Below are 23297 nucleotides of genomic sequence, written 5' to 3'. Positions count from 1 at the left end.
TAACTGCTTTTAATATGTCAAAGTTGAAACTTAAGCCTCAAGTCTTGGATTTGACAAATAAGATGTCTGGATTTTCAAAGTGCTTATAACTGTTTTGGAACATGCATATCATTTCCCTCACAAAATCGGCTCTCTTAATTTTTTGTTAGTGCATTCTCTGAATTATAAAAGGAAAAGAAGTCTAATACATAAAGGGGTGGTAACTCAGGTTTTGATAGAGTGTTAATACTGATTTTTGCCCTCTGCTATTGAACCTGACGGTTTGCCAAAGAAAAGAACAAAAGCCACAAATCCCACAGTGACCTCATTCACGTCCTGTTAAGCCAGCTGCTTGTCTTAGTCATCAGGTGGAGAGCCAGAACATCTATAAAGGCCATAGGGCCTTTGCAATGGATTGAAAACAGGTCATTTTTAGTGAACCTTGGGACAGATATGCTCAGGCACGTTGCTATTGTCAAGGGATCTTCCACAATCTCTTTTGACTTTACAAATTGTGATTGAAGCATGTCACCAAATTAAGGAAGGACAAAAAATGATTTTTGGAATCAACCAGGTCTCTTCCTTGAATATTAAAGAGTTTTGTGAGACCTCTTGCATGCATGAAATCTTGCTTCTACAGAGGAAACTCGATTTTCTCCCCAGAAGGGATTACTGTCCTTGTAGATGATCAGCGGAGCATGAAGAACCTAGTCATCAAACAATGATGGTGACATTTATGGGTCTGGGCTGTTGTCTACCCATTGGGACATGAAATTCAAAGGTGGTAAAACTGATAGGATTTTAAGGTAGCTCTCTAGGCAAAATAACACAAAAGCGACACTACCTTCATTCAAACTGAGTGTTAAAATAAACCATTTCTCACCCAGACAGCTCCCTCAACAGTACCTAAAGTAAGGGTTACTGCAGACAAGCCTCTGAATCACCACGCCTTCGAAGTCTGTCTGTCTTTATGTAGATAGATGGCCTGACTCTTTCACTGCGTGTTGGTTATAGTAACATGTGAAGTCCTAGGATGTTCAAGATAGTTAATTCAAATACTTCATGCTTTATTTACTCTACTTTTAAATGATTTTTTAAAGTACCAGTCATCCGTCAAATCCATAAAACTGAGGCGTCAATTGGTCCAGTTCTTTGGTTGCTGTTATGTGTTTATTGAATAAGCCACAACGTATCAAACATAATACAGACAAAGTCCACTTTAAGCTTACAAGCTAAATTGACTTAAGCATCACTCATAAAAACCAAACCAAACAAACAAACAAAAACAGTCCTATGCAAGCACGTATTGATCAAATTTTAAAGTTGGTATGTGGAGGGTGGACTTGAGTGAATGCCATGGGGGAAACGATTGCTAAAAAGGAATTTGTGAGAAGTGAAAGTCTTCATTTGACTTGACTGTTCTGAGATTTCACTTGTAAAGTGTGGTTGATGAAAAGTCTTAAACGTTAGATGTCAGAACGTCGGGCTCTGCAGAATAAAGTAAAACGATCCATCTAGAAAAACACAAATCCAAAACAAACGGTCTCAAACCAGATCTCTCAATTAAAATACAAACCTAACTTAAAAATTGGGCAAGATTGCTAATTACTTGGTCACTTTGCTCTGTATTAATCACATGAGTAACTCTGGAAGTAAGCCAAAGCAACATTTCCTTCCGCTCTTGATTGTTTACATGCTGTGTAATTGAATTACGCGTACACTTTTGCACTCACACTTCTGAGGGTGTGGCTATCAGTTCAACCCCCAAACCTCACACAAACCGTGTGATGCCCAAGTCTTTCTGCTCTGAGGACCTTGAAGCACAGTTCCAAGGTGTTTGTCCTAGAAATGGAAGGCTATGCACGGACGGGGTGATTTGTTCCTCTCTGACAGAGGTGGAGCTTTCTACAAAATCTCAGACTCAAGGGTTCTACTGTTGCTTTCTGGAACTCATCAGTGTATCACATTTCTTTTCTGATACAGAACAAAAATAGCAAAATCATTAGTTATGGCTCAGAAGAAGCTGCTGGTTTTACAGTGCTTAAAGAGCTTATTTTAGAAATAATGATATTACTGTGTAGTCACTGTATTTACATTGGCTTATGATCTAGGCAAGATCCTCTTCCTATAGCCTTCGATTGTTTACAAAACACTTTTACATTTCCTATCTCATTAGACTCTCATGTTTCCCCTTTGAAGTGACTCTTACTGTCTGTATTTAACAGATGAGGAAAATAAAGCTCAGGAGATTGACTTGCCCAACCTCATCAGTTCATACAGACCCCCAACTTAAATGTCAGTGTCCTGATTCTATATACTTAAATATAAATATATATAAAATATGTAACATTTACATTTATATTTGATATATTTAAATATATTTAATCTGTAATATAGATTCTGTATTATAATATACATTTATATTTAATATATTGAAATATAAATATATATACAAATGGTATCTGCTAGAATCCAGAGAATAATCATGCGGTGGAACGTTTCCAGAACTTGAAAGATCAATTCATAATATACTAAAGTGCAATCTTTTTTTTTTTTTAACTGTTTATTTACTTTTGAGACAGAGAGAGACAGAGGATGAACAGGGTAGGGTCAGAGAGAGAGAAGGAGACACAGAATCTGAAACAGGCTCCAGGCTCTGAGCTGTCAGCACAGAGCCCGACGCAGGGCTCGAACTCACGAGCCGTGAGATCATGACCTGAGCCGAAGTTGGACACTTAACCGACTGAGCCACCCAGGCGCCCCTAAAGTGCAATCTTAAGAACAGGCTTAAAAGGTGATGGTTCTAATGGGCTTTTTAGCAAACAGGATCTGTCATGGGTTGCAGCAAGATTTGGTTCCCTTCTTGCATGAATTTAGTCCTCTTCTCTCACTGCCCTGGCTGCTGGAGATGAAGTGGATGAAATGGCCAGGGCACTCCAAGGGCAACAGTGGCTTGGACTTCACCTTTGGATACATATTGAGCCCAGACTTTTTCTCAGTGGAGATGCTACAAGAATAAAAGAAACATAACCCACAGGGTGACAAATTGAACTTTTCCATGGTAATGACAATAGTTTACCAGCATGAAAGCCAGAGTGGGTCAGATTCATCTTTATTCCAAAAGGTCGTGGCAGTGGCTGAACTGGTAATGCAAACCTTTCTCAGGTTAGTCCCATCTGACTGAAATACTCCAGTTTTTTTGAACTATACATGATAAAGTGCTCTTGCTGTGGAGAATTGGGGGTGAGGGAAAGAGATCAAAAGGAGTTTGTTTACACAAATTTACTCCCACGTGTCCTAAATTATGCCCCCAAAATAATCATTTAAGCTGTTCCACACAAAGAATTTGTAAGCAAACACATTTGCAGAATTGCTTTTTTTTTTTTTAATGGAAGAGTTAAGGGGGAAAAAAAATGAAAGCTTAAGCAGTGATTAGTGGCTTTCCAGCTCTGCTTCAAAAATATCAGATATTTTTACTGAAGAGAAGACTCACACAAGGGAGAATGGACCAATGATTCACTAATTTAGTCCAACCTCAGATTTCTGTGCACTCCTTACAAGATATAGTCAATCTTCATTATTCCATGTTTGTAAATTGACCTACTTGCTAAACTTTCCTTGTAACTCCCAAATCAATACTTATGATACTTTTGAGGTCATTCACAGATATGTGCTGAGCAGTGAAAACTTTGAATCACCCATTGTACACGTGCCCAGCCAAGACAGAACAAGACAACATTCTATTTTCCTATTTCAACCATCATACTGTATACAAGTGTCCTTTTTGCGGTCTATTGAGTACCAGATTTCTTTGTGGTTTTTTGTTTTTGTTTTTGTTGGTGATTTTGCTATTTAAAATATCCCTCAAGCATAGTGAAGTGTTGTCTATTACTGTTAAGCACAAGAAGATTGGTGGTGTGCCTTAAGAAGAAAATATGTCTCTTAGATAAGCTTGGTTCAAGCATGGGTTAATGAATCAACAATATATATTAAATACGGTGTCTTTAAAGGGAAACACATATCAAACAAGGGTATGCATTAATTGGTTGATGAAAATGTGACCGGAGGTTTGCAGGAGTCTTATCCTGTCAGAGATGATTCAGTGCTTGCTAATTCTGTGTTTCCAGTGACTTTGTAGAACATACGACTACAGCAAATAATGATAACTGGCTATAGTTTTTGTTTCTGGTATCCAGAATTATTAATCAGACAAAAAGTAAGAAGAAATAATTTATGTTACCACTTAGAATGACAGGAATTGTAGCTACAAAACCAAAATTGTGAATGTTGTCATAGGTTTCAAAGCCCATTTTAAACGTATGGAACCTTGAGAGATATGTGCATATATATGTTTCAGAAACACCTTCTTTTAATAGATATATAACAATTCGGAAAGTAATTCAAGCGAATAAAACATTTTACAATGTTGTGAAAGGGCAATGTTATCAAATAAAATGAGATCTCTATAAACATGTCCAAGCTATGTCTTTAAAAGGAATCAGTATTATAATAGAGTTAGTGTTATTAAAATATAAGCCTCATGAGTATTTTTGATGTACATTAATTTTTATTGTTGAATAATAATAATGCTTTGTATTTGTATAGCTTGCTATGGTTTTATAGCCTGTTCATGTGCATTAGATCATTTTCATCTTCAGGTATTACTACCAAAATTTTGTTGATGGGAACCATAAGCTTCTATGGGTTAAGAAATTTGCACATGGGGGCGCTTGGGTGGCTCAGTCGGTTGAGCGTCCGACTTGGGCTCAGGTCATGATCTTGCAGTTAGTGAGTTCAAGCCCTGCGATGGGCTCTGTGCTGACAGCTCAGAGCCTGGAGCCTGCTTCGGATTCTGCTCCTCCCTCTCTCTGCCCCTTCCCTGTTCATGGTCTGTCTCTCTCTCTCTCTCTCTCTCTCAAAGATGAATAAACGTTAAAAAAAATGAAAAAAAAAAAAAGAAATTTGCTCATAGCAACAAGCCACTGTTATTGTTATGTTATTGTTGTGATTAAATTTGGAAGATTCAGATAGTATCCTATATTTTGTCCTGTGTTGTCATGCGAAGGCCCATTTTTAGTCTTGAGAAATTTTGGACATGCTTTGTCTATCAATAAATCCAAATCCAAAGACCATTTGAAAATGTTTTAAATGGATGGTCATTATTTCCATTTAAATCCATAAACCTTTATTTGGAACACTGCTTTTCATTTTGTTTTGTACTTTTATTCCCCTTCACTTTAGAGAGAGAGAAAGCGAACGGGGGAAAGAACCAGAGGGAGAGAGAGAATCTCAAGCACAATCAGTGCAGAGCCCAACAGGTGGCTTGATCTCATGACCCTGGGATCATGACCTGAGCCAGAGTCAAGAGTCGGACGCTCAACCAGCTGAACCATCCAGGTACTCCTGAAACACTGCTCTTTAAATAACACTTTTCATTTTACATTTTCTTCTGACTTAGAAATGCATTATATCATGTCTATAAGAAATATTTACTGAGATACATACTAAATTTATAACCTGTCTTACACACCATGCTGAAATTTCATTCCTTAATCGTGTAGGAAATCTTGGATTGGGCACTGATACTCAAGTTTGGGGAACATGTAAGTTTGGTTTATATCTCACACCAAAGAACATTCCATTTTATGCTGAACTGGGCTGGGCGGGGGGTGGGGAACCTTCAAGATAAGCCAAATGTGACTACCAGAACAAATGATCTTTTCACCCTTGAACTATCTTGTCGCTCTTGAACTAAAAGAAAAAAAAAAATGTGTAGCCGTTTGTGTGGTAGCCATAATGTTGAAAAAATGGGGCAAAAGCATTTCTTTTTGCAGAGGGTGTGTGGCGGCACATATTTACTTGCACTTGGCAGATTATCTTATTTTAAATGGATTCAACAGTCTGTGAGGGGGCAGATGTTCATGGCAACAAAAGGAGGACAAATTAGACGAAGTTAAAAAGGGAGCATACGGGAATAAATACAACACATGATTATTAGCCTACAGAAGTGCTATAAGAAATAAAAACTTGACATGAATGAAAAAGCAGGGTGATGGTGTGGATCAGGGAAATAGGAAAGGAAGCCCAAGTGGGAAGATTTTGTGAAGTGAAAAAAAAAAATGTATCTGCCAAAACTTCAACATCTCAGGAAATACTTTTTAGGATTCCATTCTCACCCACGTCTTCCCCCCACCCCCAGCATAAAAGAAGGATGTAAAGTCAAAGTTCAGTGTTCAAACTTAAGGATATAAAGATTTCTCCATGGGTTGACTCTGCCAGAGAGAGTGCCGAATTGCAACGTTTGCCCCTGTAACATTTTCAAGGAACAACAAAATTTAGCGCAAGGGGTTGAGCTTGTTTTTTGCTGCACCTATGCTGACCTACCTGTTACAGAAGTTTCCGTTGGAAGGTTAAAAAGGTAGAGGGAAGTAGAATTTGCTGTGAGTTTGCTGGAGCATGAAAGAACATTGCTTCATGAGTATTTTAAATGGTCAGGGCTAAAGATGGCCCTGCTCAAAAACTCAGCGTGATGCAAAAGTGTAGCCAAATGAAGTGTGCAATTAGGATGCTTTTGAAGACACTCTGTGATATTGTTGTGCTGTAACAGCCATTGTGTTGTAATTACTGCTGATTTGCTCACTGTTGTTTTGAACCTCTTAATCCCTTGAAGTATCCTGCCAAAATTAGAGTATTAAAAGTGTGATTCAAACACACTGAAGATTACAAACAGCTTAGATTAGGTCTCTGTGAGGCCGATATTGTCAAGTCAGTCATCCGATCCAAAGACAGAACATGAAAGAGAAGAATGACTCCACTCTTTGAAGAAATAGAAGTGAAACATTTTCAGGAGCACATTAATTTAATTTTTCTGAATTAAGATCAAACGGGCCCTCTCGGTGAGGTAGGTAAGACTTTGCCCCCAACACTCCACTGACAGTGATCAGCCTCCCGATGCCTCATCTGCGAATATACACTAACATCGTGGATTAAAAACAGGACGGGGCTCTTTTGGGAAATACAGTTGTTCTCTATCTCCACCCCCAGGACACTAGAGAATAGTCTTCATTTTAGAAGTATGTAGCTTTACCCAGTAGAGAAATTCCCGAAGAGTTATTTGGAAAGAAGTTTTTGTTGGTAAGAGCATTTTTGGAAGCATTAAAAAGGCCACACTGAATGTAAAGCTACGGTAAATTCTAATTGCCTTTTGGACACAGCTAGATTTTCAGATGCTACGTTTATGTAAAGTGGAGTGGCCCTCTCTGCAGAACTCTTAGCGAAAGAGTTAATCCTGTTTTCTCAAGTGCCTAATTTATCACAGAGTTACCTTAGGCACTGGGAGCATCTGGCTCAACACGTACATATTTTTCAAGTACAAATTAAGGACTGAGAATGAGGCCAGGAACACGCTGTTGTAAGCCGCAATAGGATGGACTCACCAAGAGGGAGAGGCATAAACATTGCCTCTGATTTTAATAAGGATGAAACTCCATGTATCATTAACAATTCTTCCTTCAATGTCTTGAAAACCCTCCGTCATTATATTAGAGCCCTGCTTAATATTCTGCACGTGTGAACCAGTTTGGGTTGAGGTTGCGTTAAGCAGGTGGGGCATTAAAAATAAGACTCCTCTTTTATTGTTAAGATGTTTTGAAAGAAAGCCTGCTTTATGTGACTTATCCTGCAATATGTCAAGAGAGGTATCTGCAGACCCACCTATGTTGACCTCGTATGATTTTCGATGGAAGACTAAACGGCCACTTTGCTATTTCCTCTTCATTAATAGTAAACAGTCATTTCATAGTCATTTAGAAATGACTGTTTACTATTACATAATCATATTGATTGTCCATCTCTCTTTACTTCTATTTTTGAAAAATCAAGCTTAATTATGATCAACTGGATGGGGGGGGGCAGGGAGACTGAACAAATCTTTTGTGATTGCTTTATTTTTTCACGAATTCTCAAGAGTAGCCACAATAAGTTGAAGAGTGTTGGGGGGAGGGGCAGGAAGAAATGTAATATTTCACTGGAAGCTTTGATGAGAGAAAAAACAAGGTTACTGCTTATAGAATCCAGCTTTCTGATGTTACCTTAACTATTTGGATAATACATGTGTCTTTAAATCAGAAATAATTTGCTCAGTGGACTGAAAGACTCTGTCTGTTCTAAGCACAGTTAACAGGCATATGCCCTGTTGTCTTGGGAATGTGGGGAGAGGCCTATACATCATGTTTAAGTGCATAAGACCTGAATGAAAAGGCTTCACGTGGAGAATGGCAATGCCATGACCATGTATTAGCTCATGTTGATACGCGGGGTGACCCACGAGCCAAATCTCTGTTGAATAGCCTCCACATCTAGCCTGACATGAAGAAAATTTCGCTGTGGGAAATGAAACTCTAACATCTCATTAAAGATATTTGTTCTTGTTCTAAGGTCATAAAATAAGGAGGCTATGGGAGACACCAAGACAGAATATTTTTCAGGGGTAGAATGACAGGGAAGACAACCCTGCCTCTTACTCTGCATTATAAAGGCATCTGGCCTCCAAGGTGACCAGCTTGACCTTTCTCTTGAGTACTGTCTGATTTTTTTTTAAACAGCCCTTAAAAAATGCCAGCATGCAAATTGTACATAAAATATTTAAAACATGAGTCCTCACTTTGAAAAGGTGAATTAATGAATTCATCAATCAAAACTGCAAAGTTCTGAAAACCTCTAATTTACTCTTGTTATAATTTAGTGGGAAAAAGGTAGCCTTCCTCTGCATAGCTCCACAGAAATGTAATTAACCTTTGCTTTTGATAGAACAGGTGGGACAATTGGTCGAGTAAGATGATAAATAAGATACACACATACATACGCGCACACACACTCCTGACACACAATCTTATAGGGTTCTTCCTCCCCAAATTATTGTGAGGATCAAAATTTGAAAGTGCCTGTGAACTGTAAGTTACCCTGTAAAATCAGGTGTTGGGATAGTCGTTTTTAGATAGAAAGATAGATGCACAGAGGCAGACAGATATCAAAATGTTTATAGGACATTATATCATTATTTCTGTTGTGGAAATTGAAGCATTTTTGTCTTTACTGAACTTCCTGATGATTTTTTTTTCTCAATTAACATGCGTTTTTAGGAAATAAAACAAAAGGAAAGATCAATGTTCCATTATTTTACCAGGAGGTACCACATGTATCATGGCGATGGCATCATACGTTCAAGTGTAAGAATGTAGCACATGGTCTGACAAGTTGGAGTGCTTCCTTGGGGGCTATGGGTCAGAGTATTTGGAACTGAGACTGCTCATGATGTAGGTCTGAATCAGTTCGAGAAAGCAGAGGAGGTAATCCTCTTGAAGTGTGTAGATTCAAACAGGACACTATTAGCTCTTCTCTACCTCCCACCTTCCAGGTTAGCCTCCTTTTCTTCCTGTTTCTCGCTGAAGTTCCAATTTTCTCTCCTTCGCCTAATGGACTTGGAGTTCATTTATAGCTGATGCTAGCCTATGTTCAGGCTTGACAAGAGCTCAGGAGGAGGGCAAAGGCATTTTGTATCACATGGACCCTCTGATACAATGCAGAGAAGGAAGATTTACTCTTCCAATTTTTACAAGTTATTGCCCCTTTAATTAATTTTACTTCCACAGGTGAAAATGGATGTACCACTTCTGGGAAAAGAAAAAAGCCCAATTAATAATGGTATATGTCATTACACTCAGAAGAAATGAATATGCCTCCTTTAACATAAAGAGCTCATCTATTTCTGTGGCTCTGATTTATTCCTAGGTTTCTTGTCTCACTCATTAAGGAATTTTCTAGACCACTACTGTTCATGCGTCTATATGTGTGCATGCACATGTGTCCCAGAATAGAAATATAAAGAATTTAATATTCTTTTTTTCACTACAAGTATAGTTTATATTTCAATATAAAACTTAATTTGACTAAGCAGCTAGGATTTATGCATTATCTAAATTCGTTTGCTTTAGTGGAAATAACTGAATTCAGATTGGAGTTTTAACATGTTCCTCTTTCTCTGAATACACCCTTTCACCAAATGATTATGTGCTTAATAAAAATATATATGTATTGAGGGAGATGGAAATATTTTAATAGAAAACAGCATTAAAATTTCCCTTTAGAAAAAAAAAAGCCAGTATAAGCCCAAGAAATGTCTCTTGTTTGGGGATCTGGTTGTATTAAAAAGGACTATAAAAATGAGTATGTATATGTATATATACATATATATAGGCATGTGTGTATATATATATATATATATATATATATATATATAGGCATGTATATATGTATATATATATATATATATAAAACTTTAAAAGACTATGTGTGTGAATAACTTTTATTAGGGTTAGTTGTGTGTGTGTGTGTGTGTGTGTGTGTGTGTGTGTGTGTGTGAGAGAGAGAGAGAGAGAGAGACTGTATGATAAATTACACATTGGAAAGGTCCTGGAACCATTCTCATTTCCCTCCCATCCCACATATACTTTTGTTCTCTATTTTCTTTGTTTTTGGAACAGGTATTCACTGGGAGACATTGTTTCTGTCTTGTGTTGATTAAAACTTTTGTCTTCTTGTTTTTAATCGGTCCCTGCACATTGACTATGAGGCTCAAAATGTGATACAACTGTTTTTCTAGAAGGAGTGAGCAAATACAAGACTGTGGATTAGCCTGCTTGGTTTCCTTCTCACACGCACACAAAAGCAAATCTTCAGTTTTATTATACCTTATAATCGCTCAGACAAAAATGGTCAGAGTGCCATGAGTGGTGCGTTTGGCTAGCAAGACAGTTTCACGCAGTAATGAGATTTCCCCCCGTAGGAGGGCTATGAACTGCTAATTAGCATCTATGACCTAATATTCTCTAGCAACCAAGAGTAATAGCAGTAATTTCCAGTTTTATGCAGAGTACAAGTCTCCAATATTACCAGCACTTCTGTTTCATTTGTAATTAACTGCAAGCAATTATTACAGTCAAGAAAGTATGTCCTCGTGCTCCTAGGTAGTAAAATAAAAAGAAATTATGTTTATAAAACTTATATATGTGTCATGCTGACTGACTGGAGTTCTTTGAAAGCCCTGAGGTTACGTATCTGTCAATTAAAGTTTCCTTTTTGTCCACAATGGTATCACGCTTCATTTTAATTTGTAACTTTTAGTTTACCATGTAATTCTTTATTCTTTGCTTGGAAGCAAACATTTATTAGATTTTGTTTTGAGTTCATAGGGAAAAAAAGGAAACGTTTAAAAGCTTAGTAAGGAGGGGGAAGATGTTGTGATATTAGCTGGCAATGTGTTTCAAGAGACTGGTAATGCATACGTCTTAGGTGGGGATGTAGTAGGCACAGGGAAAGTGGTTTATGAGGTGGAAAGAAAGGACTTTTATTTGAGGTTTTCCCATGAAAGTCATACTTCTGTGAATGTCAATAGAGTTGTTCTATAAAAAAAATGACATTTAAGATGATTTCTTACTGAAGGAGAGGGGTAAAACCTTATTTATCTAGAACTGTGGAAGACTGTAATTTTCTATATGAGTGATTTTTTTCTCAGCTAATTTACCTCTTAATGCACCAAAACTGTATTTTAAATATTTTTGATGTGCATTTTCTGAAAAAAAAATTAATCTCATGCTTTGCCTCATTTTCTAAGGGCCTACCCGCAGTTCTGGAAGACCCTCTGTCATGCAACAAGGATGTCAGGGTGGGCGGGTACAGTTGGGGTTTTAATCTCCACTCACCACATCAAGAACAGCTCTGCTTGTCTGCCTTCTGCGCTGTATTGGCTTCCACCTTCGACCCAACCCAAAGAGTATAATTTGTGGCTCAACCTCAGGCTTAAAAAATTCTCTGCCTTAGAAAACAGAATTTATATACAAATATGTATGATTGAATCAGTCGAGCAGGGTCATCATGATGTACATCACTCATTGTACTATGCAGAAATACGATCGTGTGATCAACATGTAGAGATTTGCACTTTTCCCTCACGCTGAATTCACAGTGTGGAAGGACTTGCTCAAGCTTTAGTAGTGGTGGTCGTGGTGGTGATGAGGATGAGGATGATGATGGTGATGGTGATGGTGATGATGATGATATTGCTTTCACGAATTTGCTACCATGTACTGTGTGCCAGGCACTCTTCTAGCCCATTTTCTACAGAACTTAGGTGAATGGCACCTAAAATGCTAATGATCAGGGATCGCTACCAATATGACAAATATCATGATTATTTTACATCCGAAAATGCAGACTTTGCTCACAGAATCTTTACAAAGAACACACAGATACCAGGGAAAGGAATTTGGAATCGCACTCGTGCCTATTTGATCCCATAGCGTGTATAACTATCAGGTCCTTCTGCCTCCCGAGTATGGTGGGGTATAAGAAAAGGAAGCAGTTTTCACAATTATCAAGTCCAACTTCCTTATTTTATAGTTGAAGACACTAAAGATCATCGTGTTGAAAAAGTGGCACTTCTTGCATCCAATCTCCAGCTCCCAGGGCCGGGAACGTTTTCTAGATGGTTTTGAGCATGAAGCCTTTGCTCTATCTTCATTTCTCCTGCCATCAGTCTCTCCTCCCTCCTGAAGTCATTTCTTGAAACTGCTCTTTCAGAGATCAGTGGAATCTTGCTCTTTGCCAAATGACTCTTCTCAGCGCTCAGTTCTTCTCCTGAGGTATTTGGAGTAGTTCACATTGTTGACCACCCTCTCTTTTTGTACTTCTTGTTTTTATCTCTCGACTGTAACTTATCCTGGCTTACCTGCTCTGTATCAGTTATGTTATACTGCATGACAACTCCCCCAAAAGTTAGCTTAAGACAGCCATTTATTTCACAATTGTATAAGTAGGTGATGTGGGCAGTGTTTGGGTAGGCAGAACCTCTGATCTCAGCTGGGCTCACTCATGTATCTGTGGTGAGCTTCCAGCTTGGCTGCAGGATGACCTATCCAAGATGGCCTCAACCAGAATGGCCTGTCTCTGCTGCAGAAGACCTCCTGTCTTCCAACAAGGCAGCCTGGACTTGCACACTTGCCCGCTCAAGGTTCTGAGAGTGAACATATACTCATGCAGTGCCTCCTAGAGGCAAACCAGGCAAACCATCACTTCTGCTGCACTCTGTTTGCAAAAGTAAGTCCAAAGGTCAATCAAGATTCAAATGAGGGGCAATAGACTTCACCTCTTGATGGGAGAGGTACAAAGCCACATCGCCTGTGGCGCAGCTATAGGTAGGAGGGAAGGAGAACTGGGACGTTTCCTGCCACATACAACAACCTCCTTTGCAAGTTGCATTGTCTTACTTGCCTTTTAAATACAAGTTCAGGGGTGCCTGGGTGTCTCATTGGGTTAAAGGACCTACTCTTGATTTCAGCTCAGGTCATGATCTCACAGTCGATGGGTTTGGGCCCCTCCTCAGGCTCTGCATTGACAGTGTGGAGCCTGCTTGGGATACTCTCTCTCACCTTCTGTCTCTGCTCCTCTCTCGCTCACTCTCTCTCAAAATAAATAAATAAACTTAAAAATAAATAAATAAACATAAGTTCAACTCGCATGTTACTCTTGCCCTCTTTCCCTCTTCTTTCACCCTCTCCCTTTCAACCATCACATCTATTACCATGGCTTCAGTCATCACTTTCTCATGGAGGACTCCCAAACCTCTATATTCGATGTATACCTCATTCATGAGCTCTAGATTGGGATTCTCAACTGCTTACTGGAAATGTACCTGGTTTCCTGCACGTGCCTTAAATGCAACGAGTTCAAAACTAAAATCTATATGCTCCCACAAACCTGTTCCTTTTGTCAGCTTTCAATCTCTGTCATTTATGTTATTTCCCATCTAGCCTCCTAACCTAATGAGCTCAGAATCATTTTTGATGCTTCTCTGTTCTGCCAGCCCCACTTTAATCAGTTGTGAATCCTGGTCATTCAACCTAAGTGTTGCTCAGGCTCCTCTTTGTTTATTTCTAATAATGTCCTGATGAGATATATTGTTACTTATTCGACTATTTATTAATTTGTGAATTGTCCTTTACTTCTTCACATATAAAGTCTAACAAGACAATCCCACTGTTATCAGAATAGTATTTCTAAAACACATATCTGTTCATGCAGATCTCTTTGTAAAAATACTTCTATAGCTTTCCATTATCTGGAACAAAAGGAAAGTCCTCATTCTTGGAGACTGGGTGTTCTTGGAAACCTGTAAGGTCAAATATCATAATTATTTTAAGTATCATTGTTATATCCTCAATCTCTAGCGCCCTGCCTGAGTTGTAATAGTTACTAAATATTTGTTAAATAGACAAGTAAACAGATGATGGGTAGACCCACTAGGCAGTGGAACAGCAGTCTGAGGGTTCCTATGTGTTGCCTTAGAGTAAAGGAGCTTCGAGATCAATAGGCCTGGGTTTAAGTCTAGCTCTGCCACCTCCCAGCAGTGGGCCTACGACTATTTATTTAATCAGTTTGAGCCTGGGTTTCTTTGTCCTAATAAGAGATAATTATAGTTAACATACAGAGTTGTTGTATGATTAGCGATAACATATGTGAAACTCCTATGTCAAGCTCCTTTTAATACATAAGCATAATACTAATTATCTCCATCATTATCCTCAGTCCAGGCAAGGGAATCCTCAATTTCAGGTGTGACAATATGTGGCAAGGATCCATCCATGTGGTCTGGGATTTAAACTTGGTGGGACTCAAAGGGCAAGATACTAGCCAATCCTAAAAAACAAAAACAACAACAACAACAACAACAACAACAACAACAAAAAACAGGAAAACAAAAGAAATCTAGGACTCAGGACAGAGAATCCCAGCAGGAATTCGGACACAGAGAAAGAGAAATTGGAACTATCTTGGAGGATAAAGCCATAGGGGAAGAAGTCTAGGCATCCAGCTTGGGTAGAATCTGAGAGGACTGGGTTGTTTCATTTTGAAATGACAAGCTCCTCACCTGACCTATCTATCCCCAGAATCTGGACAGGAATGACTCTACAGAAGTATCAGAAATATATGGTTCTCTCTGCAAATCAAAGAGGTTTAGGGGACAGAGTGCACAACTATTCCTTCTCTATGTAAGGTCTTCATTGAGCTGTCACTGTGTATGTTTAAGAGATCATAGGATCCACACTGTCTGCAGATACACAAAAGAATCAGCCGTTTCATAGGCATATTTTAATTTTGATCTCTTTTTCTCAAAGGTGACCTTTATGTTCGTTTTCATATTTTAAAAAGTTTACTTTTCTTCTTTTTCTAGTTACTAACAATGTCATTCTTCTTAAAAATAGGCACACAGCTCTGCTTTTTTTGTTTTTCTTCTGCCCATCTACATGCCAAATTATATAACCATCTTAAAGAAATACAGAATAATGACATCTCAAATAACCTCCAAAATTAGTGTATTTTTAGATAATATATAATAACGTAATATCACTCATAATGTTATACTTGAACCTTTACTTATGCCTTATACTTTTATGTGTAATGTGTTCCTAGTTATAACCTTTGAAATAGGGAAGGAAGGCATTCCATGAGAGAGTTGATTTGATTACATAGTACTTACTTCTTCATCCATCTTTTTAATCACTTTAAAAAATCTCCCACATCTGGATGGCAGTTTGGTTTCATCTTGTATTCTTAATTTTGATTGATAGCTAATGGATACCTAGAGCAGAGTGTTCAGGAGAATTGGAAGGCATTGTCCAGACCCAGGAGCAAAGAGTGCCACGACTGATTAGCAATGTCTGCTACGGAGAAGTGAAGGAGGAGGTTAGAACTATTTCAGTATATCTGACAAACCTATTGCATATAATGATATAACCATTTTCTTCCTCCCACTTGTATCAGTAGTTCTCAAATTACTCATAGCTTTATAGGTTTTCTCATCCGAACATAGAAAGTCACTATTTCTTCAATTGTCTCAAGCAGGGTACATAATTTGTACCACACTAGATGCATAGTTAAGTTTATACATACACTGGATAGTTTAGAGCATTAAAGCTTATATATCCCCAGGCTGAGAAAAGCTGAGGGGGTCTAATAAGTAACTCAAAGGCTGACACACACATAAGAAGGAACCAAGAGGGCATAATTTCATGCCCAAGAGGGCATCTATTTGCATGTCGACCAAATCAGTCTCACTTTTACAGGTGTGTGTGTGTGTGTGTGTGTGTGTGTGTGCATTCATGTGTGCACCTGTACACACACTGGCATATTGTATACAAACATACAACACACAGACACAATTCAGAATTCATTTGAAGAGAGTATTCTACAGCTTTAAAAATTTCTAACTCAACAAGTTTGAAAACAACTGAGTAAGATTTTTCTTCTGTCTGACTTTGGAAGTTTATTCTTTTTCATTCAATATAAATTTCTCTTTATTACGTGAGATGAATTTAAATGCTTCTGAATTTAAGATCTTGCAATTATGAATTTATATCTTGCTATTAATTCCTCTTTTCCACCATGAGAATATAGAAATTTCCTCTGAATGTCTAAGAAAATGTGTAAGATAGAAAAAAGTATCAACTTGAAAAAATAAAAACTAGATTGTGTAGTCTGTAAGAAAATCAGGCCTATTATATCATGATTAACAGAACTCTGGAATTAAAGGGTTGGATGTAAATTTCCATTTTCACCTTAGCACCTGGACCCAGAAACAGCTGTCCCTTTAATCCTTTAGAAATATCCTCAAATAGTGTTTCCTTTTCCCGTGTTGTGTGATAGCTGGTGTGATTAATATAATTTCAGCAAACCTGTAATAATCTGAGTGTAGATTTTGTGAATTGTGTCTAGCAGTGCCTTCAGCTAGATTAAAGCTATTTGAAGCAGGATCAGCTTTTTCGGCACTGATCATTTCAATGCCTTATAAATAATTAATCACAAAAAAACCCTACATTAATGCAACCCTTAAATCATAAATTGGGACCTAGCAGCTAAATGCATGCAAAGTTCACATTCTCTAAGAAATATTCATTTTCTCACATGGCTTATTTTACACAATTTATTTGCTCTATATTTAGAAGCTCAATTAGCAGCCCAATATCATATGCACCGTGTGGAAAAAATCCTGTTATTATAAGCACCCTGCATTGCATTTATTTATTCAACAATTATTTACTAGGCTCTGGACAAAGAGTCTGTGGAAGTATGAGATGGTCATGGTCACAGGGGCTTTATAGCATAGCACAAGAGGCCAAGTTGAAAGTAAATAAAAAATAGTCATGAGAAATTGTGATCAATGCTATGAAAGATATAAACAATTCACAAAAAGTGGGGCAGGTCCCTTTGGACATGGTTGAAAAGTGCTCTCTGAGGAAGTGCTATTTGCTCTGGGCCTTGAATCTCAGTATGTCCAAGGCCCCCAGGGAGAGGGTGAAACTTGAGCTAACTCTGCAGACATGTGTTCAGACCTGAACATAGACAGGGGAACCCATTGCTGGAGTAACTGAAATGAGCTGCTTTTTCGGTTTTAGAAGATTCCTGCAGCAGGAAGATTATGTGTGAGCAGGAACAGAAAAGAGAAGACTTCCTAAGTGGCAGTCGCAATAATTCTGGCCAGTGGGAGATGTAGAATGGATCGCTGTGGTGTTTATCCAAAAGTCAGAGTTGATCAGACTCGCGGATGGATTGTGTGGGAGGAGGTGGAAGACGTGGTGAGGGAGAGGAAGGGAGTAGGAGTAAGCCCTCTGTTTCTGCCTTGAGAGAGTAAGTGGATGATGGTGTCATTTACGAAGACAGAAAAAAAAAAACCTGAGCAAAAGAGGGCTTATTGAGAAAATTGTGAGTTCTATTTGGGTAGAGTTAAGCTTGGGAAGCCTGTGAGACATCTACATGAGATTTGGAAGAGAGAGTCAGATAGATGGAGAATGCTCTAGGTGTGAAATACAAGTTTGTGAGTCATCACCAGTGAGATGCCATTTAAAGCCGTAGCACTGGGTCAGATCGCTGAGGAAAAGAATGGAGGAGAGAGAAATGGGTTCATAACCTAGCCCAAAGGACACCAATTTTTAGAGATGTGTTTGAAGGGAGCACTTGCGAGGGAAAAGGGAATAAGAAACCGGTGACTTGGGAAAGGTACCAGACAGGTGTGTTATCATGGAATCCAAGCCGAGTGTAAAAATCAGAAGGAAGCCCAGCCATGGAGAATAGTGCTAGGGAGGCAGGTTAAGCTGATGCCAGCAGCGTGTTCACTGGGTCTGGCAGCATGGGAGGTGTTCATGCTATTGTAAAGGGCAGGGTCGGTAGAGTAGCAAGCACCATGTGACGAAAATGATTGAGTAAAGTTGGGGGATCAATGGGTCAGGACGAGATGGTTAACAGCAGCTTGAGTGCATTACTTAAGAAAGGGGGGGTTGTGGTGAGATGGGTTCCAAAAGACAACTTGAGGATTGGTTTGTGATGAGAAGTTTGAAGACTCTCCCACCACCCTTCCCATTGATTCTCTTTTCTCAGGAAAGTGGGAATTCAGCTGAGGAGAGAGAATGATGTTGATACTTGTGGCGAGAATAGAAGGCTTCTCTGATAAACCATATTTTCATCTGGATATCCACAGCGGCAGGGAAATTGTCTAAGAAATCCTGCCGAACCCACTTGTGCCGCCAGTGACCCGTAAAATGACTGGACAGGGCAGAAGGGGTGCTAGGTCTCATTCTTTTAATTCACTGGCAGGTAATGTTTTACATTTCAAAATCAAAATGACAAAGATTGAGAAAACAGCCCAATTAATGTATCTCTAAAGTGAAATATTTCTGACTTTCAAATATCAGATTTAGAACTGAATTCTAGAAAGGGTTTGTTTCTTGATTGGGCTATAAAGAAAGAGCTAGTCACTTCTATTTAAACACTGAGTATTATTTGGCTCAAGTTCAATTCCTAAGCCCTCTGGAAAAGTTACACAGGTCTTTGAAGAAGAAACAGCTTTTTTTTTTTTTTTTCCAAAAGAACTGCAATTCTGCTAGAATGGTTGAAAGTGATCTCAAACATTTCAATGCAAATTAATTTTTATACCAGCTCTAGGCTTTAAAGGAAATGGGGGCTGAGGGAAAAGAAGAGTGAAGGAAAAGAAAATTACTGCCTCCTGACTGCAAAGAGATCATTATTAGGCCATTGTGCATGGTTTTACACACTCCTGAGGCAGGGCTCCAACTTCTGCCTACATGAATGTGTGAGGAGCTGACAAACATTCCGTCTGATAACTTAAACTAATCTATGTAGAGCAGAAAGACACATGGAGCCCAAACTGATTTGTCTTGTGCAAATAGAGAACCCTAGTAAGCAAAGGGAAAAACTGTGGACAATCACACGACCCAGACTTAGAATCATGAGCAACTGTGACTGAAGAAGAGGTAAGACTTTAAGTGTTTGTGAAACTTTGCTCAAAAGCATAACCAGAAAAGAAAAGGTAGATTATTCAATAATAAATCATTGAAATCTGATCCAGAGTACCACATTTTACCTTTGCTTTGGGATTTCATATTATGTAAATATGTAAAATAATGTTATGACTGATTGTCAATCTGGCTCATTTAAATAATGATTTTACAGTTTTATAGAAAATACATTATGTTAAAAACACAATTAGCTGAACTATTTGCTCTATTCTTTTTTAATTTTTTTTTAATGTTTATTTATTTTTGAGAAAGAGACAAAGCATGAGCGGGGGAGGGGCAGAGAGAGAGGGAGACACAGAATCGGAAGCAGGCTCCGGGTTCTGAGCTGTCAGCACAGAGTCCGTCACGGGGCTCAAACTCACAAACCGCAAGATCATGACCCGAGTCGAAGTCGGACGCTTAACTGACTGAGCCATCCAGGCGCCCTTCCTCTATTCTTTTTGTACCGTACAGGAAACTTAGCTATTTACATTATGCCACAAACATTTGTCAGTACTATCTACCATCTCCCTGATATTTGAGGTTTAGTAAATAGAACAAAGTGCCTTCGTAAATCTAAAAGATGTTTTTCATAGGGAACTTTCTGAAGAAGTGATTCCATTTGGGCCTCTGATATAGGCCCAAACCTTCTAGCTCCTACTCTCTCTTTCTATAAAGTTACAGTTCTCAAATTCTTATGGGTAAGATTTTAAGACAGCAGTAAAAGCAGGGTTTCCCAGGGTTTTCTGCATCAAGCCCCACGCCCAAACAAACTTCCACAGCATAATCACAATAATTTTGAAAAATTAGCATCTATGTACAGGATCTGAGGCTACTATCAATGAATACAAACAGCACTTATAATATTCTAAATGTATGCCTGGCATTCTGCTATGTGATTGAAACCACTCACCCATTTTTTCGAAGTACTTAATTCAGTGGCTTCATGCTTATATATCTATATGTATATACTGTATATAAAACAAAAGTACAGATTTCTGATTCAACTGCCATTTTTGTACTGTTTAATAACAAAACTAATGCTTTAGGAAGCCCCTGCCTTGAAGGAGATGACAATTTTTGGATATGCAGAACGGGCCTAGTAGCGTTTTTCTTCTGCAAAGATTTTAAGGACCAAGGACAGTTACAGCACATCTGTTTGGATCCAGATTACAAATAAGTTTCACAGTTTTTGCTAAAATATATGAATCATTATTGCCCAATTATAATAGCTGAAATGTAATTGAAGAGTATTAGATGCTGGCTGGAAAGAATAAATTCCCACTTAGCCTATTCTCTTGAAATCAAACATCAAACCTAAAATAAAATCTTTTTAATTTTTTCCAGACTCCAATGGTCCAGGACAGAATTAGAACATGACACTATATGCACTGTATTCAGTCCCTCGATACACTTGGGGGAAAAGTCATATGAGGAAGTCAAAGGGAATTGGACACTGAGTACTCACTTCCTTTGGAGAGGCAGGACCCTGAAGCCTATTGTAGGAAGGCATCCAATCCTGGGTCTACCTCTGGGCGTGCAATAGTAGCTCAGGGAGGGGAAGGGAGGGCTAGGCCCAATCCTGCGAGGCAAAGCAAAATATGGCCCCAAAGTTCCATGTCACCGCAACGCTCAGGGTCAGAGGAGGGGTGTTTTGGGTATGGAGAGCTGGGAGGCAAATTAAGTTGTTCTCTGTGAATTTTATTTCATTATGAGCTAAGGAATATCAGAATCAAGGAGAAGTAGTTAGAAACTTACTTTCCACCTTCCTATGAATATACTAGATCTCAGCTGGGCTACTGGCTACCTTGACCTAAGGATGGACAGGTGAGAGAATACCCAAAAGATCTAGCCAGAGGGAGAACACATAGGCAGACTTGCTTCCTCATTAAAAGATACTGGTAGGTAGGACTGAATCACCATTCTCATAATCTAAATGAGCTGCAGTCCACTTGTTGTGTGCAATGAAAATAATGAGGATAATGTATCTATCTTATGGATTTCTATAAGAATACATAGTGTATATAAAATCCTTTGTGCATAGATGTTCTATCAAGAACTGCTATTAGTATTCTCTGCTATTAGTTATTCTCTGATTCTCTGTTTGTGTTTAAGAGTTTAGAAGTGGTTACCTCCACAAACTTCACCATTCTGGAATCGAGCTATTGAAGTTACCCTCTGAGCCTCCAATTCAAGAGCAGTCTCATTGCATTTGAGAAGGGAAGGATAATATGCAGATGACTGGGTACTCATTGCAGAGAAGGGATGGATGGAGAACTAAAACTTCTGTCTTTTTTGGGAAACAGTAATTCCCCATCAAGAATTGAACAATCTTGGTCACAACATTAGAGTCAGAGTGAAGTGAATACCCTTGGGAACCTGAACAAGTTTTAGCACAACCGCATTAAGCACTTGGTAAAGTAAACCTAATTTCCTCAGTCAAATGAATCTCACATGGTCTAATAGCCTCCTCTGCAACTGGTATTGTTGATTCACACAAATGTGAAAATAATGGCTTGAATCCAAGAACCCAGAGGACAATGATTAGTTCTCTAAAGTTAAAGTGATAATCAAAGGTCTTTTCAAAATGCTCCCTGGTCTTCTTGGTAAATTAATTGTAGAATAAAAAAGAATGGCAGTTAAATTTGGAATTTGATCACTGCTAAGTTGCTTGTATCGTGGTGACTAGCCTTTGTTCACAGACACTCGTCTGTGTATAAAATAAGAGGTCATATCAGGTTACGTCTCTTGCCACCTGGTTCACTTTTGAGTTTTTGAATTTATTAAAGAGTTAATGCAGGAAGACCTGATATATAGACTTTTACTAGAAATACTTACTAAATGAGTATTTAACTTAGGAGAAGTTATTCTCTTCCAAAAAAAAAAAAAAGTATCAAAGACCGTATTTCCTAGGTATTGAAAAATCTGGCCATGTTCTAGGTTTAGAAATGATTAAATACTAGTTTTTTAAATGTTTTGGTTTTGGAAAGTTGCCAAATGGGTTTTGCCAAACACATTTTTCTGTCATTTCACAACCCATGTGTGTGTTTTAATGAATGTGTAATCCGTATGTTCTGATTCACTTAAACTTAACTTGACAAAATCTGTTTTAAGAATAATATGATTTCCAAGAAAACTTTAGAGCTGTCCTAAGAAGATACATCTTTAATTTTAAAAAAGGAGTCATAGTTGATGATGAATAAATGGAACTGATCTATAAATTTGGAATACAAATCTAAATATGTGATCCACATTTTAAATGACTTGTAACAGCTTTACTAACTCATGCTTAGTGAAATAAATAAGAAGATTCAGCTCTGAGTTATCATTATGCTGTGTAAAATGGAAGGTAAATAGAAACATGGTGCATCTTTCCACTTCTATTAAATGTATCAAGAAGAAGGATAGCAGTGGTGAAAAGACAGAAAAAAATTCAGACTTATGCTCCTTTTTCATGGCATACTCAACCTCTAAAGTACCTCCCACAATAATTTACAACCAACATATTTTTTAAAGTAAGATTAACTGAAAACAGAGATTGGCTGAAGGTAATGTACAGTAATGCAAAAGGAATGTGCTCCAAGGGGAAAATTCAAGTGCCAACTCAAATCCGAAATGATTCTGGGCTCCACAACAAAGAGGAACTGAACCTGAGGAAAAGAAGGACCACCTAAGATAGTCGCAGGTTGGTAGCAGCCCTGAGAATACAAGTGAAGAAAACACAGATTCTCACTAGATGAAAGCATTCCCTAGTTAGTCCCTCCCAATTTTTACATAATAAATAGTGTGATATAAAAAAATCAATGTACCTAGAAGGTAAAACAAACCTAAAGTTATACACAATATGTGTTCATAACTAAAACAAACAAACAACAACAACAAAACAATGACATAGGAAAGCAAGCTACGGGGGCA

General features: G+C 38.3%; 1 long non-coding RNA gene across 3 annotated transcripts in view; it reads left to right on the top strand.

Moving 5' to 3' along the window:
* The window catches only part of LOC132664288 (uncharacterized), a 135972-nt gene that overhangs the window by 53711 nt on the left and 58964 nt on the right, over window positions 1-23297 (top strand). For all 3 annotated transcript variants that reach the window (XR_014136595.1, XR_009603558.2, XR_009603560.2), the window contains one exon: window positions 5221-5376. This is a non-coding gene — a long non-coding RNA (uncharacterized LOC132664288). The remainder of the gene's footprint in view (window positions 1-5220; window positions 5377-23297) is intronic.

Source organism: Panthera onca, chromosome F2 (genome assembly GCF_046562875.1).
Source record: "Panthera onca isolate mPanOnc1 chromosome F2, mPanOnc1 haplotype 2, whole genome shotgun sequence".
Lineage (NCBI taxonomy): Eukaryota > Metazoa > Chordata > Mammalia > Carnivora > Felidae > Panthera > Panthera onca.
Note: the sequence above shows the minus strand (reverse complement) of the source record. Positions and strands in the feature narration are given on the sequence as shown.